General features: G+C 46.3%; 1 pseudogene; it reads left to right on the top strand.

Moving 5' to 3' along the window:
- Window positions 1-6,143: 6,143 nt before the first annotated feature.
- On the top strand, window positions 6,144-18,107 carry LOC109775635 (subtilisin-like protease SBT5.6; annotated as a pseudogene).
- Window positions 18,108-19,224: the final 1,117 nt, after the last annotated feature.

The following is a 19,224-nucleotide window of genomic DNA, read 5'->3' as shown; positions in this document are numbered from 1 at the left end:
ACAGAATTTATAAGTGACCGACAGCTCGCGTTTACCTTGTTCATTGGTGGCAACATGGACTGAATTTTCCCTGTTCCTGTCGCCAGCATAGCGTAGAAGAGCTCCCTCCGTGCGCTTTTGGTCCAGTACAACTGAGACATCAAGTTCAAAAAGGCAGTTCTATAGACCAAGATTAGGAATACATTCGACAGGTCGAAATACCATTTATAATACACATTATTAAAGAAGGACCATACATAATGATAGCAAGGCCTTTATACAAAGACCAACAATAACCAGGTAGCAGTATACACAGGTAAGTGTGCATTGCCCCATTGCTCCTGACGGCAAACAAACACAGAAAGCTTACTGGCATGACTCGTTAACAATAAAATAATATCGGAAATAATCCTTGAAGTTTTCATGAACAACTAATAGCATCGCCCAACCATTATTTATCCCATAATATATATTGGAAGAATCCTACACACAAGTCAATTGTTGTAACCAATGAATAGGAAATGCTGGATACAACTGAGTTGTTATTGTTGGTTAGTATGAGCAGGTTGAGCAGAACCATCATTTTTAAAAGCCTGGAGAATTAGACATCATCGGTAACCAAAACCAAATAGAAACACTTCATACAGAGTAACTGAAAGATAAATGAGCTTCTCCAAACACATTTTGCTACACAAGCATTTAAAAAGTTTTGATTTAGCTACTGACATGGCACCGGGCTAGTTATGTAGGAGAAATATACGATGGCCAGGAGAGAATTTGGAGAAGCGCGGAACAAAAACTGCAACACAAGTTCTACCTAATGAGTACAGGCAGATATGAGCCACTGAAACATGGTGGTGACATCTCACCTTTATAACAAAACTATCATCATATAGTCCCCATCCAGAAGCAGAGCATGTTGAAATACATCAAACTTAGTAAGGCAAGGATGATAGACAAAGATAGGTACACATGCATTGCATAGGACAAAAAAGATTGCCTGGCCTGGTTAGGTATATTTTTAGTGTATACTCCAGCCTGGTTAGATTGCCTCTGCTTACTAACAGGGCTTGTCTTATATATCTTTTGAGTATAAACAACAAACGGAATACCGACGCGGGTAAGAAGAATAAACAACAAACATCCTGTGGTGATGAAGAAATAACTAACAAATCACCGAATCACAACACACAAACAAAGTACAGTCACTATCATACCCGAAAGAATAATCACTATCAGACCCATTAATTTGTCCATACGAGCACGTATAAAACAAATTATGAAACAGCTATGCAGGATCAACAACAGGCTACTGGTGTACATATAGACAATGAAAGAAAAGAATAACTACCTAGCATATGGAGCAATCCCATTGTATCCTCTCAAACAGAGACACCTCGCAGAGCATAGTCCAAAAGTTCAAAGGATTTTCCTAGCTTCCACAAGAAGAAACCATCCAAACACTGCAGGCCAGACACAAGAGTTAGTGCTGCTGCATAAATTCATATAAGACGATCCACACAAATATCTTATGCAGAGTATACTGACACAAGAAAAATACACTGACAATGAGGAGGGGGTCGCCCCAAGATGCATCAGATCATTAGTCGCACACTGAGAAGCTAAACAAACAGCAGAATGTAGTGGCCAAATTCAACAATAAGCTTTTGAATTCTGAATGTAAGATTACGCAGATACATCTTGGGTTGAGGGTATTTGAACAAAATAACCGAAGACAAATCATTATTCATGAAATAAGATTGACAGAGTCTGGATTGCATTATGAAGTAAGCTGTACGAGTACAAATTAATTTACCCCTGAATATAACGAAAAGTGGCAGAAGCTATCTGGTAGGCCATTTTTCAGAACAGACCAGTACAGATTTACGACCCGTAAAACTAAATATGCTTAAAGTCTCTATCTGATTTAGCTAAAGCAGGAGAGCATCTAATATAAAAAATAGCGGGGATCGGCAGCGATGGTCGCGTCCGGTCACCGGCAACCTTGGTATGTACCATCAGTATTACTACCATTTAGACCAAGCCATAAGTTGGGCTAGAAGTAATTAAACGGTAAGTCACATATGTGTTTAGCATTGTAAATTAACAGATTTATACATACTAAAGTGTAGTCGCCAATGTTTTTACCAGTCAAGAGATTACAAAAGTTAATTAGCTGACAGTAAGTTTGGCACCAAGAACATAAACATAGAGAGCAAAAGTCAAACACATTGGTTGTGGAGATGGTAAAACCACAACCCCATTTCCTATAATTCATGGGATAATGCCAACCTGCTACTTGGCCATCATTTCCACATTCTTACATCCGTGAGTAGGCAATAAAAAGTGAGAACTCAATTAGCACATGCTATTTGAATACTAAGAAAGGGCATTGCCCCTATGCAACCCGGCACCGTAGTGTGCACTGCCACAACACAACAATATCTGCCTCAACCACCTCTCGAAAAGCAAAATTTGGAGCAAGAGTTATCATTGAAAAATAGTTGGGAGAATTGTAGCATATATGTCCACATATGCTAATTACAATGTTGGTCATTTCACACTCTTGGGTGGCCTAAAAGGAGCAGTTTTGGTTTATCTACACCAAGAACAGGAGCAAAGGAGCTCCATGACAAATCTTTTAAACAACATTACACCTAAGGAGCTAGCAATATGTGAAAAGAAACATTATAATAATGAGCAAATAAGTCATAATTACTGCAAGAGGATCATGGTCAAATTCAGTATCAGACATGGCTCGAGGCAATGAACAATGCTAAGAAATCAAGTATCACTTAGAAATGAAGTAGACTATAATCTAGTAATGAACATGTGTTAAATCAATCTAATGAGGGAAATCATGGATAACAAAGTGAGGCCACATAATAGAATAAACTGAACTAAGATCAATACTGCAATCTCCACATCTCAGTTTACATAGTAACCACGGCTCTAAATGTTAAACATACAAAACTGAGAAGGAAATGTCAAGTGGAAGGATACAGTCCTGCCTGGGTATGCCAGTGTAGGGTGGGGCCTCATGTCATCTTCTAGAAAGAACTGAGAAAACAAAACTGAATGTTAAACAGTGTAGGGCGGCCCGGTCCTGCTGTTCCTCTTCCTGATGCTCTAGGGCGGCAGAATGACCCCTCTATTGAACACCTCTACGTACATTGCGCCCCTGGCCAAGAGCAGCTGTAATAATAGTTCAGGGGGGGAGGATATATATCAATAAGCATAATGACAAATGCCAATAGATTTGATACAATTATACTGCACACTGTTTCTGAATCCCACAATTTATTGCCTGAGTCAAATCTATAGTACCATTGTATCAAGGCAAGGCAATAAAGTCAAATCTATTGGCAAGTACATGCATGGGCCCAAAAGCACTCCAAAGGATGGTGCACATCATGCGAGGGCCCAAAGCACTCCATGATTTGATACAAGGTAAAATAATAACAGAGGACAAATGAAGTAGAACAATCAATACACATGAAAGCAAGGAAATAGTAACATGCACATCAAAGCAAGGTAGAACAGAGAAGATAAATACCTAACCGAAGGGATGGGATTACTTCTTCCTGCCTTTCTTGCCCGCACTCACTGGGGCAATAACAGGAACAGATGGTTCAGACCTGAAAACCATGGACACAAGGGGAAAAATTATATCAGACAATAAACATGGGTACATTTTCAATGGAAGCGACGTCGACTGGCAGAATAACAGTAATCACCTCATTGCGTCATACTTATGGTAAGAACTGTAGCCGGATACATGACCCCAGATGATGCACCCTTCTTCTCGCCTTCGCCTGGGCGACAACTACATACTTGCCTTGCACTAACACTACAAATAGTAATCTATTCAGGAACTAAAATAAATGAATTCCTTACCTACTGCATTTTGTGAACCAAAATAAGTGGGACCATATCGAGTATCATTCTCATGTTCTACTCGGGCGCAGGTTAATTGACGTGGTGTACATTCGCATGTTCGCCTCGGACACAGGTTAATCGACGTGGTGTACTAAAACTCGGTTATAATTTAAAAGATTCATATTGTGGACTATCGAACCATCCTACCACTTAGTTTGTTAGAAGAATATACAATACAGTCTTGATTTTAAGACATGACCAACAAATGCACAAGGTAAGTATGTACCTAGTAGGCATTGACATGAATATTACATAGCAGCACAAATAAGCAGAGCATAAAAATACAATCGCCGAAGAAACCTAAGGGAAAAAAATACCATGTCTACGCACAAATATCAATAATGTTGCACTACAGATGGGGAGAAATAGAACATGGTACTAAAATAAGCCTGTACATATATACCTAGACACAAACAAAACTCTGAACCTCAGTCCCAACCATGCTATACTAAAAAAACAAAGTTTACAGACGCACATGCTTTGACAAAATACATAACATATATCCACAAGAACAATAGAATTCCTTTTCCCAATGGAAACAAATATATTACCTCAACTTCTTACATGTAGAAAGATTGTTATTGGCTTCAGACCAAGCATCACATTTCCTTGCACAGACTGAATACTCAAGTTACATGTCAGTCCTAGTGCTTGGTTCATGTTAAGATGTAGACCTTGGAAGTACACGGACCGAATACTCAAGTCCCATGGTAGTCACAGTAACTCTTTAGATATAAAAAATATAGGTGTTCTCTTAAGAAAAAAAAGAGGTGCAGACCACAAACTTCACACTGAATACTCCAGTTACATCAAGACCACCACATCAGAACCTCCTAAACTGAAGCAAAGTAATCTACCAGTCAATCTTATCGTGTTCCCATTCCCTGTATGACGACCCTTTTTGTATCTTTTGCCGAGATATATATCTTCAGACACCTTGCTAACGTACAAACGAAAAATCCCCTTTTATCAGACTAAAAGAAGGATATTCTGAAACTACATCACCAGAATCCAGGAACACCGCAAATGGTGTAATTGTAACAGTAATCCTAAATTGGGACATGCATTAGCCTATATAATTATTACTCGGCAAAACACACTTTCCATAAAAATTAATTACTGAGCTCAAGAAAACCTACTCAAGATGGATGGAACCAACATTCTTTGGCTACACACAAATTGATGCAAGATGAATAGCTACCTAGGCCAGATATTGAATCAAAAGTCATTGATTTATCGAGCAGTGCAGAAAGTAAAAAACTGAACATGTGACCATCTCCAAGCTCATAAAGCAAATACGAAGCCTGAAATTTATCTAACATGAGGCCAACAACAGAACTGGCCGAGTAACGATTTATCCACATAGAATTTCCTTCCTAATTAAGCCAAGCCCCAAATACTCTTATCCATACACAAAAGAACAAAAAACATGAACATTCCATGCACAAAGGAACAAGTTTCGGCCCTACCAGGAAGGGACAAAAGGCAAGGCAACCACACAAAAAACTAGTGCACAAAGTGAATGATACTTTTGGTTGTATCAGAAACAAGACAAGAAATAGAAGGATCTTATTCGCCAGCCTATGCACAACCAGCATATCACCATACAACCGTGTACCTAGCTCTGGAAAAGAAGGGGAGCATAAAGGATGGGGAGAAGAAGGGTTGACCTGCAGATCAGTAAACGGAGACGAGCAGGCAGAGATCGAAGGAGGCATCGACCAGGGGATTGAGCCACAGAGGACCAACTGCAGGTATAGGAAGGGAAAAATAGGGATTAGCATCATCCAATCACCAAGAACAGGAGAAAATAGACAAATACCTAGAGATCGACGAGTGCATCAGTAGATCCGGCGGAAAGACTGGAAGAACGAGGGGACCTGCAACCAAACGAGATTCCAAATCAACGAACGACGGGTAAACAAAGGGAACCATGTCCTTCACTGCCTCCTCCTCATCTTCCTGGCTCTCACAGGTGGCGACGTATAAGCAAGAAAAGGTGAGGGGGTGGGCCGACCTAAGATCCTCTCGTCCATCCGTGTAGCGGCACGCCTCTGCAGCTCGAGCTCGGTGACGAGAAGTGTGAGAGGAGATGGGGCGGGGGCACCAGGGGAATGAGCGGCCACCATGGAGCCTTGGCGAGCCCCGGACCAGCTCCGGGTGCCTCTTCCCCATGCGATGGCATCTCACCTCAGCACGAGATCCTGGTCACTCTCCTCCCGGTGATGGCGAGAGGCGACCTCGATGGGAACTGCAGTGGTGGCGGCGAGCTTGGCGACGGGAGAGGAACAGGGAGGAGGGGCGGAAGCGCGGGGGCGATGGCTGTGCGATGGGGAGTGGGGCGGCGCGAGTGCGGGAGGAAGAGGAGGGGCGATGGAGGAGCGAGTGCGGGAGGAGCAGGGCGGCGGCTAGGTTTCCACAGGAGATGTTGCAATATATAGCCACATGTGAAATGACGAAAATGCCCTCCAAGGGGCAAGCTATTTACGTGCGGTGGCACGGTCGAGGTGAAACTATTCATTCCTACAGGAGTGCCTCTTCGATCCGATGAGCGAGGTCGTTCCAGGGGTCGATCCGACGGCCCAGATCCGATCAAACCACCCGATCCGACGGCCGAGAGTGGCTGAGCTCTAAGAAGCCTCAGGTTCTCCCAACTAACATAGTAGTCTGATTCTTGCTGGAAACAGGGGACATACGGACGGCCTCTTGCCGTCCGTCTTCTATCGTGTGACCATATGGATCGATCACTCCGTCTAACTAAAAATCATAACAATATCGAACTAAGGCAACTTACAAAACAAAAGGCAGACATACATGCAGTGCATCGACCTACGATTGAGATGACAAGACAGTGACGACTGACTGATGACCAAACGAGAACCACCACACACACGGTAAAATGGACAAAACTGGCCTCGAGGCGCATCTATTTCACAAACTTCACAGTGGACGAAACAAATTCACCAGCTAACTTTTTTGTGTAGCGCTTGACAGGCCGGCACAGCACTACACTGAGTAGCGCCTGACTGACAGGCGCTACACTCCTGGCCAGCGTGGCACCCAGGGCCAGACCGGGCCCCACCCCTCGTTGTGCAGCGCCTAGGTGAAAGGAGCTGCACAATCGGCATACTGTTAATGTTCTTATTCTTGTCTTAGATGCGAAGGTACTACCTCCGTCCTGGTTTATTGGCCCCCTTTTATTCTGTGCCAAATTTTGACTTTAAATTTTACTAACAAAATGTTAGTGCACATCATAAAAAATAATTAAATTGAAAACTATGTTTAAATACAAACCAACGACATGCATTAATATTTTGTTAGTTAAATCTCTAGTCAAAATTTGGCATATAAAATACAAAAGGGACTTATAAACCAGGACGAAGGTAGTAGTTACTATGTTCCAATGACTTTTGAATATTTTTGCCCACTCTTTGTTTAACACATCGGCATATTACGCTTTACGTAAAGTGACCCCCATTATTCAAACTGATGGGGACACAAAGTGGACGGTAATGGAGGGCCGGAGGGACCAGGATAGTATAACAAAAAAGCAACAACAAAATATCCATAATTGCATATTTGGTACACTGTATGAACACATGTTAAAATGGCATGCTAATTGCTAAAATTCAAGCAAATAATCAGTCAGGTTCAGTATAAGATTTTTAACAGACTGAGATTCTGACATGAGCCAAGAAATAAATGTTTAACTTTTGGACTGAAAAAACTAGAACGTCAGCTAAATGAGAAGTGGTACTTTGTTGTACCTCGAACATATTGCCCACAACTGGCTATAACCAAGAATTATCAGAATGCTTGACCACACTATCAACGCAACCTGTGTCGCTCTCATTGTCTGTAGGAACCTCTGCAGATAGAACAAAAGATAAACTGAAATGCATAACATGAATATTTGCACAAGATAGAACAAAAGATAAACTGAAAATGCTAAGTGGCAGTGTAGCACCTGAGTGCTAGGCGCTACACTGTCTGCTGTAGTGCCTGAGCGTTAGGCGCTACACTCTTTTAATCTGCAGAAACTGCAAATACAGTATGTAATATGTGTGTGAATCATTTTTTTCAATAAGACTTAAACAAATGCATAAGTGATTGTGCAGCTCATTTCATCTAGGTGTTGCACAAGGTAGTGCAGCTCCTTTCACCAAGGCGCCGCACAACCAGGGGTGAGGCCCGGTCTGGCCCCAGGGTGCCACACTGGCCAGGAGTGTAGCGCCTGTCGGTTAGGTGCTACTTAATAGGTCGGCGCTACATAAAAGGGTTAGCTGGGTGAATTTATTCCGCCTACGGTTTAGTGGCTGCCTGCACGCTTTAACCGGGACCAGACCGGGCACGTCCGAACTAAAACCCGAGATGGCAGGCCAGCTCGGGCGCAAGACTCCAGCTTGGCGACTTCTCGACTCACTGCAGTGCATAGCTTGTTTTGTAATCTCTGCCTGCATGGCTTAGCACTGTTAGCAGTAGCAGACGTACAAACACAAACAGTCTGTCATAGAGTAGTTTTCTCTTTATGCAGCAGATTAGGGGCCAGTTCTTTTCGGTCGATTCTGAAGAATCACGGTCCAAGGAATCAAAATCGCAGAAGCGTATATACACTTTATGATATTTGCAAATATAGTGAAAAAATTGTATGTTGCAAGTTGACTTAGTATGAATATGGATGTTGTAATTAAAATGCATATATACACTTTATGATATTTGCAACTCGCTTTCATGTTCATATGAGATATGAAACTGTCTAAAATAACCTAGTGTTAGCAATACAATACTCAGTTTCAATTTAGAGGTGTTACGGACATTTCAGCATACAACTAATACAACAATCTCCCCGCAAAAAATAAAAAAAACTCATACAACAATCTCAGGCTGGAATTACAAAAAGGAACTGGACTGCTGATTATGTGGGCAGGTGACTAAAGAACTGGCCCAAGGTAGAACCCCGTGACGCCTTTTCCTCGCACTCCGTGCAAAACGAGATCCCTGTCAGCCTGACAGCGTGAGATTTTACTCCCTCGATAGTTGTAGAAAATCGATGTGATATTATGCAAATTTGTTTACTCAACTGTTGTAAGAATAGGCCAAATCAGATGATTGTTAACCTGGATATTCGTCACTGTGCTTGTCTCCATACGCATTTTTAGAGAGACTAGAACAATGTCCGTGTGTAATTTCAAAAAAAAAAATCCATGCGTTGCAACGGGATATAAATATTCTAATATGTTAGCTTGTGATTTGCCTGTCAATAATAATGCGATTGTCTAAATAAATGGTCATCGAATTCTGACCATGAATTACCTTATATTTTAATTAAAAGTTTGTTAAGTAAATTAAATTGTAATTGGTTTAGAAGGTAAGTAAATTAAGATGATTGATTATTATATACATGAAAGGTTTGACGAAAGGATGGTGAGAAGAAATGTGAAATGGGAAGTTTATGTTATTTTTAAGTAGTAGAGATAGAGAAGTAGTACAGATTACAGTTCATACGTACACCGGCACGCAGGAAGGTCATCGGCGCGCGGTACTACCTCAAGGCCTACGAGGCCCAGCACGGCAGGCTGAACACCACGAACGCGTGCCGCTCGCCACGCGACCACGACGGCCACGGCACCCACACCGCGTCCACCGTCGCGGGCCGCGCCGTGCCAGGCGTGGCGGCGCTCGGGGGGTTCGCGGCCGGCACGGCCTCGGGTGGGGCGCCGCTCGCCCGCCTCGCCATCTACAAGGTGTGCTGGCCCATACCGGGGCCCAACCCCAGCATCGAGAACACATGCTTCGACGCCGACATGCTCGCGGCCATGGACGATGCGGTCGGCGACGGTGTCGACGTGATGAGCGTCTCCATCGTGTCCTCCGGAAAGCAGCCACAGGGGATTGTTGAAATATGAGATGGGCCTAGAGCCCATATGACAATTTCAGATTTAATCTCTAAGGGTCCATGTAGGTGGCATGACAAGGTGGTGGGAAGTTTAGTCCCATACCGCTAGTGGAAGGAGAGTTTGAGTGGTTTATAAGGGATTCTCTCCCTCATGCTATTGGAGCTTGAGAAGAAAAGAAGCCCTCGCGCACTCCTCCTCCTCCGCTCGCCTCGCCACGCCACGCCACGCCACGACGCGCCGCGGGATTGAGCCAAGCCGAGCTCACTCCTATGCGCCTCTTTTTGCCGGTCAGGAACGGAGAGTCTTTGAGGTTCAGCCCACGTCTCTCCACGCGCGGCCGCACATATATATGTGGGGCGCTGCCAACCCTAGCCGCCGCGAAAACAGAACGCATCTCCATCTCCGCCTCCACGCCCACGTCGTTCCTCTCTTGCTGCTGCCGCCGGCGACTCCATCCCGTTCACCGCGTACACGGTTGACGGGAGAGCAGGCCTTCGAAACCCCGCCTCTCCGGATCCTGTACGAGAGAGGGGCGATTAGGTTTTTGGGTAGCGACCATGCGACTGCTCGCTTCTGTTCATCTACGTCCGCATCACCTTTGTCATCACCATGTCGACCGACGCCGACCGTGCCGCCGCTAAGAAGGCCGCCGAGGATGCCGCGGCTGCTGCCACCACCACCGCCGCCGCGTGGCCGATTGGAGGGTATACATCGCTTATCCCTCTCGTGTTTCTTTCTGTTGTAGCAGTACTAGCGATATGTGTAGATGTTTCTACTATGTGCGTAGTACATGCTCTGTTAGATCGTAATCAGTGTGTTATCAATGTTGTCCATGTCATGCTCATGAGTTATTCATGGATTAATTTAATCGAAAAACTGCCTATTTACTTATCAATCCAAAAACCTAATTTGTGTAGGAGTTTTTCGAATTCTGGTTTTGCTGCTGCACTGAAACCGTCCCCGTTTACGGGGACGTACTTTAAGCGTTGGCAGACTAAAACCACCTTATGGCTCACGGCCATGAACGTGTTCTGGGTCGCCGGTGTGACTCCCACAGGAACGATCGCTCCTGAACAGGAGAAGGCGTTCAAGGAGGCCACTGTCGTGTTCCTCGGGGCAGTTTTGAGCGTGATTGGAGATAAGCTAGTTGACGCATATTTGCATGTGCGGTCTGCCAAGGACTTGTGGGAGGCGCTCGAATCTAAGTTCGGGGCGGCTGATGCAGGGAGCGAGATGTATATTATAGAGCAGTTCCACGATTACAAGATGGTTGAAAACCATCCTGTATTGAAGCAGGCTCATGAGATAATATGCATTGTTAAGGAGCTTGAGCTTCTTAAGTGCGAGTTACCGGGCAAGTTTGTCGCGGGCTGCATAATCGCTAAGCTCCCCAATTCCTGGAGGAACTTTGCCACCACTCTAAAACATCAGAGGCGTGAATTCTCTGTGGAGGATGTCATTGGCCATCTGAGTGTTGAGCAGAATTCAAGGGCAAAGGACTCGCACGGAAAAAGGGTCGAAGGAACTTCTGTGGCCAATATGGTGCATCAGAAGAACTCCAATTCCCACAAGCCCAAGGGAAAGAACGGTGTCCAACAGAATGCCGACTTTAAGAAGAAGGGTAAGAAGACCTTCAAGAAGAACAAGAAGGATGAGGGCTGCTTTACTTGTGGTTCGGTTGAACATTGGGCCAACAAGTGCCCAAACAAGTACAAGAAGCCAGGGCAGGACTCCAAGTCTGTCAATATGATTGTGAGCAACAATGAGAGTGGTGCATCTGGGTACGGTAATTTATTTGCTGTATTTTCAGTTTGGCCGTCCACCGATTGGTGGGTCGACACAGGTGCAGGTGTTCATGTGTGTGCTGACATTTCATTGTTTTCTTCTTACCTGGCCATAGGTCACGAGTCCGTACTGATGGGGAATGGCGCGAGTGCTTCTATTCTTGGTGTTGGCACGGTCAATCTGAAGTTTACTTCGGGAAGGATCGTGCAGCTGAAGAACGTGCAGCATGTCCCCGCCATCAAGAAGAACCTCGTTAGTGGCTCCCTTCTATGTAGAGAAGGGTTTAAGTTGGTATTCGAGTCTAATAAATTAGTTATTACGAAATATGGACTATTTATTGGAAAGGGTTATGAATGCGGAGGCATGTTCCGCCTTTCTCTTGCAGATCTACGTAATAAAGTCGTGAACAATATTCATTTGAGTGTTAATGAATCTGAAGTCTGGCATTCACGTCTTTGTCACATTAGTTTCGGCGTTATGACGCGGCTAGCAAAATCGAATTTAATCCCGAGTTTCACTATAGCCAAAGGTTCTAAGTGCCATTCGTGTGTGCAATCTAAGCAACCTCGCAAGCCTCACAAGGCAGCAGAGGAGAGACACTTGGCGCCACTGGAACTCATACATTCTGATCTTTGTGAGATGAATGGTGTGTTGACTAAAGGTGGAAGGAAATATTTCATGACTTTGATAGATGATTCCACTAGATATTGCTATGTGTATCTGTTAAATACTAAAGATGAGGCTCTACACTACTTTCAAATCTATAAGGCAGAAGTTGAGAATCAACTTGAAAAGAAAATTAAACGAGTCCGGTCAGATCGTGGTGGAGAGTACTTCTCGAAAGAGTTTGATGCCTTTTGTGCGGAACACGGTATTATTCACGAGAGGACGCCTCCCTACTCACCCCAGTCTAACGGGGTTGCCGAGCGGAAGAACCGTACTCTAACTGATTTGGTTAGCGCCATGTTAGATACGTCGGGTTTATCCAAGGCATGGTGGGGGGAGGCTATAATGACATCATGTCATGTCCTGAATAAAGTTCCGACAAAGGATAACGAGATCACTCCTTATGAGAAGTGGACCAAGAGAAGGACAACACTCTGGTACTTACGTACTTGGGGCTGCTTGGCGAAAGTTAATGTGCCGATCCCCAAAAAGCGTAAGCTTGGACCAAAGACTGTGGACTGTGTTAATTTGGGCTACGCTATGAATAGTGTTGCCTATAGATTTCTAGTAGTGAAATCTGAGGTACCTGACATGAAGGTCGGTACAATTATGGAGTCTAAGGATGCTACATTCTTTGACGACATTTTCCCCATGAGAGATGTACAAAGCACTTCTAGATAGGAATCTGAGGAGACTCCTGAACCTGCCATTCCGATGGAATATTATAAACAAACCCATGATGAAAATCCTGAGGAGGATAATGAGGAACCCTTGGTGGGGACAAGAGACAAAGGACTGTAAAGACCTTTGGTGATGATTTCTTCATATACCTCGTGGAGGATAATCCCACTTCTATTTCAGAAGCGTATGCATCTCCAGAAGCTGACTATTGGAAGGATGCGGTCCATAGCGAGATGGATTCCATCATGGCTAACGGGACTTGGGAGCTTACTGAACGTCCTTATGGTTGCAAACCATTGAGATGCAAGTGGGTGTTCAAGAAGAAGCTTAGGCCCGACGGTACGATAGAAAAGTACAAGGCTAGGCTTGTGGCCAAGGGCTACGCCCAGAAAGAAGAAGAAGATTTCTTCGACACTTATTCACCTGTGGCCAGACTGACCACCATTCGAGTATTACTCTCATTGGCGGCCTCACATGGTCTTCTCATTCATCAGATGGATGTTAAGACGGCTTTCCTGAACGGAGAGCTAAAGGAGGAAATCTATATGCAACAGCCTGATGGCTTTGTGATAGATGGTCAGGAAGGAAAGGTGTGTAAGTTGGTGAAATCTTTGTATGGCCTGAGACAAGCACCTAAACAATGGCATGACAAGTTTAATGAAACGTTGACATCTGTTGGCTTTGTTGTTAATGAGGCCGACAAATGTGTATACTATCGCTATGGTGCGGGCGAAGGAGTTATACTGTGTTTGTATGTTGATGACATACTGATATTTGGAACTAATCTCAAGTTGATCGAGGAGGTTAAGTCTTTCCTATCTCAGAACTTTGAGATGAAGGACCTTGGAGTGGCTGATGTTATCTTGAACATCAAGCTATTGAGAGATGATGATGGTGGGATTACACTTCTGCAATCCCATTATGTTGAGAAGGTGTTGTGTCGCTTTGGATATTCGGACTGCAAACCATCTCAAACACCATATGATTCTAGTGTGCTGATTCGAAAGTCTAAAGGCACAGCTATAGATCAATTGAGATACTCTCAGATTGTTGGTTCACTCCGGTATCTAGCGAGCGCAACGAGGCCTGACATCGCATTTGCTATTAGCAAACTGAGCTGATTTGTTTCCAAACCGGGCGATGTACATTGGCGTGCTCTTGAGAGAGTTATGCGCTATCTGAAAGGTACTATGAACTATGGACTTCACTATACCGGATACCCGTCGGTACTTGAAGGGTATAGTGATGCGAATTGGATCTCTGATGCTGATGAGATGAAGGCCACAACTGGGTATATGTTTACTCTTGGAGGTGGTGCTGTTTCCTGGAAGTCTTGCAAGCAAACGATCTTAACAAGATCGACAATGGAAGCAGAATTAACAGCATTAGACACATCGGGTGGCGAAACGGAATGGCTTCGAGATCTGTTGATGGACTTGCTAGTGGTTGAGAAGCCGGTTCCGACCATCTTTATGAACTGCGACAATCAAACAATTATTGTCAAGGTGAAGAGTTCAAAGGACAACATGAAGTCCAACAAACACATAAGAATGAGATTGAAAGCTGTCAGAAAATTGAGGAACTCCGGAGTGATAGCGTTGGATTATATTCAAACGGCTAAGAATCTGGCAGATCCCTTTACTAAAGGGCTATCACGTGTTGTGATAGATAGCGCATCAAGGGAGATGGGTATGAGACCCACATGAGTTGCCATGATAGTAACCCAACCTATGTGATCGGAGATCCCGTGAAGTAGGACCTGGGAAAAACAAGCCAGTGGTGAACTGAGGAGAGTAACTTTACTAACCCACTCCATTGGAGATGCAATACTCTCGGAAACTGTATGGAAGGATGACTACTGTCTTAATGTGTTCCAAGGCTTATATGTATAAGAAAGATGCTATCCGACAGAGCGATCTTTGGAGGAACACACCTATATGAGGCCGACTGCTGGTCACAGTCTATGAGATTGGGGTGATCTCTAGCAAGCTCATGAACAGGCCAGGAGTGTGACTAATATGCTCCACCCAAGGGGTCGGCCTTCGGCAGCCTCGTATCAGTGAGACTTGTGGTGAAACTTCTTGACGCCAAACTGACAATTCAAGGCATAGTCCATTGTTCAGTTGTGAAGGAGTGTAACTACTTGGTATAGGTGGAGCTCAACCTTAATCGGTCTCCACTGAGATGCTGGTATATCAAAACAGCATTTGGAACAAAGGACAAGTGGGCCCCTGAGATCTGGTGGGGGATTGTTGAAATATGAGATGGGCCTAGAGCCCATATGACAATTTCAGATTTAATCTCTAAGGGCCCATGTAGGTGGCATGACAAGGTGGTGGGAAGTTTAGTCCTATACCGCTAGTGGAAGGAGAGTGGAGTGGTTTATAAGGGATTCTCTTCCTCATGCTATTGGAGCTTGAGAAGAAAAGAAGCCCTCGCGCACTCCTCCTCCTCCGCTCGCCTCGTCACGCCACGCCTCGCCACGACGCGCCGCGGGTTGCCGGATTGAGCCGAGCCGAGCTCACTCCTATGCGCCTCTTTTTGCCGGTCAGGAACGGAGAGTCTTTGACAGGTAGGGCCACGATCCGAGACGTCGGATCATGGGCTACCGACTTGGACGTGGGTTCAGCCCACGTCTCTCCACGCGCGGCCGCACATATATATGTGGGGCGCTGCCAACCCTAGCCGCCGCGAAAACAGAACGCATCTCCATCTCCGCCTCCACGCCCACGTCGTTCCTCTGCTGCTGCTGCCGCCGGCGACTCCACCCCGTTCACTGCGTACACGGTTGACGGGAGAGGAGGCCTCCGAAACCCGCCTCTGCGGATCCTGTACGGGAGAGGGGCGATTAGGTTTTTGGGTAGCGACTACGCGACTGCTCGCTTCTGTTCATCTACGTCCGCACCATCTTCGTCATCACCATGTCGACCGACGCCGACCGTGCCGCCGTTGAGAAGGCCGAGGCCGACAAGAAGGCCGCCGAGGATGCCGCGGCTGCTGCCACCGCCACCGCCGCCGCGTGGCCGATTGGAGGGTATACATCGCTTATCCCTCTCGTATTTCTTTCTGTTGTAGCAGTACTAACGATATGCGTAGGTGTTTCTACTATGTGCGTAGTACATGCTCTGTTAGATCGTAATCAGTGTGTTATCAATGCTGTTCATGTCATGCTCATGATTTATTCATGAATTAATTTAATAAAAAAACTGCCTATTTACTTATCAGCTACCGGACGACGGCATCGCCGTCGGCGCGCTGCACGCCGCCAGGCGCGGCCTGGTTGTCGTGTGCAGCGCTGGGAACTCTGGCCCCGCGCCGGCCACTGTGTCGAACCTTGCGCCGTGGGTACTCACGGTCGGCGCCAGCAGCATCGACCGCTCTTTCAACTCGCCCATCAGGCTTGGTAATGGCATGGTGATCATGGTAAACGCCTAAGAAAATTCATGTCATTTAACGCACGTTATCCTTGTTTTTTATTTTAATTAAAATGGACTGACGCGTGATTTACCGTACTTTCATATCAGGGACAAACGGTAACACCATATCAACTGCCGGCGAACAGGACGTATCGAATGGTTTATGCAGCACACGCCGTGGTTCCTGGCACTCTCGCCAACGTTACCAAGTACTCTCTCTGTAAACTTTTGTAAGACATTTTAGATCACTGTAAAGTAGTGACCTAAAAGAGTAGACAACATTAGCACTCACTATCACTCAGCGGACACACTTGCTAATCGAACAAGGTTCAAATTTTGTGTTTGGACGCAGCCAATGCCTGCCAAATTCACTGTCGCCGCAGAAGGTGCGAGCAAAATCGTGGTGTGCTTGAGGGGGAGCGGCCTTGGGCAAAGGCCTGGAGGTGAAGCGGGCGGGCGGCGCGGCGATTGTGCTCGGCAACCCGCCGATGTACGGCAGCGAGGTGCCCGTCGACGCGCACGTGCTCCCGGGAACGGCAGTCTCCATGGCCGACGTCGACACCATCCTCAACTATACATTAACTACAGCACGAACCCAGCCGCTTACCTGGAGCGCTCGAGGACAGTCGTGGACGTCAAGCCGTCGCCGGTGATGGCGCAGTTCTCGTCGCGTGGCCCCAACGTCCTCGAGCCCAGCATTCTCAAGGTATTTGCATCTTCTCTAGATGGATATGTCTTTAGTTACTACTGTAGCATCTGTGCTAATAATGAATGTGTGCATGCAGCCTGACGTGACGGCGCCAGGCCTGAACATCCTGGCGGCGTGGAGCGAGGCGTCGTCGCCGACAAAGCTTGACGGCGACAATCGCGTGGTGAAGTACAACATCATCTCGGGGACATCCATGTCGTGCCCGCACGTCTCCGCCATCGCCGTCCTCCTCAAGTGTGCCCACCCCGAGTGGAGCGCTGCGGCAATCCGATCAGCCATCATGACCACCGGTAATGCCTGCTTCGGCAACGCGATTTGCATGCCATAGGGCCAAGTTCTGCTTTTCTTTACATTGATTGAGAATGGTGGTGGAAGTGGGCCCACGTGATCTCTTTGTGTATGGTTTTTACAGCAACGACCAACAACGCGGAAGGCGGCCCAATAACGAACGCTGACGGAACGGCGGCGGGGCCCATGGACTACGGCTCGGGCCACATCAGGCCCAAGCACGCGATGGACCCGGGCCTGGTGTACGACGCGTCCTTCCAGGACTACCTCCTCTACGCCTGCGCCAGCGGCGGCGCGCAGCTCGACCGCTCGTTCCCGTGCCCGGCGAGCCCGCCGCGTCCGCACGAGCTCAACTACCCTTCCGTCGCCATCCACGGCCTCAACGGGTCCACCACCGTGCACCGGACGGTGACCAACGTCGGCGAGCACGGGGCGCATTACAGCGTCGCCGTGGTCGAGCCCATGGGCTTCTCCGTGAAGGTCTCGCCGACGAGCCTCGCCTTCGCACGCACCGGAGAGAAGAAGACCTTCACGATAAAGATCGCCGCGACCGGGAAGAAAAGTCGGCGTATGAAGAGGAAATATCTTGCAGGCTCGTACACGTGGAGCGACGGAGTCCATGCTGTGAGGAGCCCCGTCGTTGTTCTCGTCGCGTGATCGTTCGTTCTTGCCATTACTGGCCAATTTGAAGAATAGATGAACACGTACAAAACTATTGTGAAATCTATCGAAGTCACGAGTCAAAACTACTCCGTCGTTGTGCATGTGCTATACGCCAAAAGGATGGTGGGTTCGTGTCCCGTTATGGAGTCTCGGGATGCCAATGGCTGCGCGCATCGGCATCCTTATCCACACCGTGCGTGCACCACCGTCAGTCTTCACCGGCGCCCGTGGCCTGCATGCCAACCACACCCATTGTCCAAACCCGGCGGCGTTACAGGTGTATGACCGGCAGCGGTGGTTCACGCAAACACGACACAGTCCGCGTGCTTTCGTGAATGCTGCCACAGTAGAAAGACGTCGACGCGGGAGTCCTCGCTAGAGTCCAGGGTCGCAGGATATACCGCGAGCCCACGCATGTACGGAGCGCTGGTAGCCTGTCTTTTTCCACTCCAACGCTGAAAATCCAGGGGCTGCTTGGATATTCTCTATCGACATAAAGTTCACGAAAACGATGGCAAGCGTGATGCTCCACTTTGTATTCACTTGCACAAGATTTCTACCAACCAAGTTTATATACCTACTAGCATTGCACTAAGAGCTTATCTAGTCGATCCCTTAAAAGATAGAGTAAACCGTCGAGTAAAGCTTAGTGGACTTTTTTTTACTCACTAAATTTTGGCCGGACCAAGCAGCAGATCTCCTAAATGTAGTGGAGTAATTTTTTTCAAATTTATTTCATTATCGGCCATTGAAATAAATTTCATTGCTTTTTTCATTTTATTGAACGACATCTTGATACACCGGAGTACATAATTCATCAATTCTTCGCAAAGAGAATCGATCCAAAGAAAACAAGAAGCACAAATAAGATAATTTAATAGAAATCCAACTTCCATAACTGTCCGATCTTGCATGACGGTGTCGTCCATGCCAGCTTAATCATAGGTCGCTAGCGTGAATGGCGATCGACGGTCTTGTCTTTGGGTCTTCTCGGGATCGTAGACAGCCGCGGTTGTCAGTGTCAAAACCGGCAGATCTCGAGTAGGGGGGGGCCCAAGCTGTGCGTCTAAGGATCAATGGTAACAAGGGGACAATGGGGACACGATGTTTACCCAGATTCGGGCCCTCCTAAAGGAGGTAAAACCCTACGTCCTCACCCGCAAAAAAAAACCTACGTCCTATTTGATTGTATTCGATGAGT

Source organism: Aegilops tauschii, chromosome 3 (assembly GCF_002575655.3).
Source record: "Aegilops tauschii subsp. strangulata cultivar AL8/78 chromosome 3, Aet v6.0, whole genome shotgun sequence".
Lineage (NCBI taxonomy): Eukaryota > Viridiplantae > Streptophyta > Magnoliopsida > Poales > Poaceae > Aegilops > Aegilops tauschii.
The sequence above is the reverse complement of the archived record's forward strand: the minus strand, read 5'-3'. Positions and strand labels throughout refer to the sequence as shown.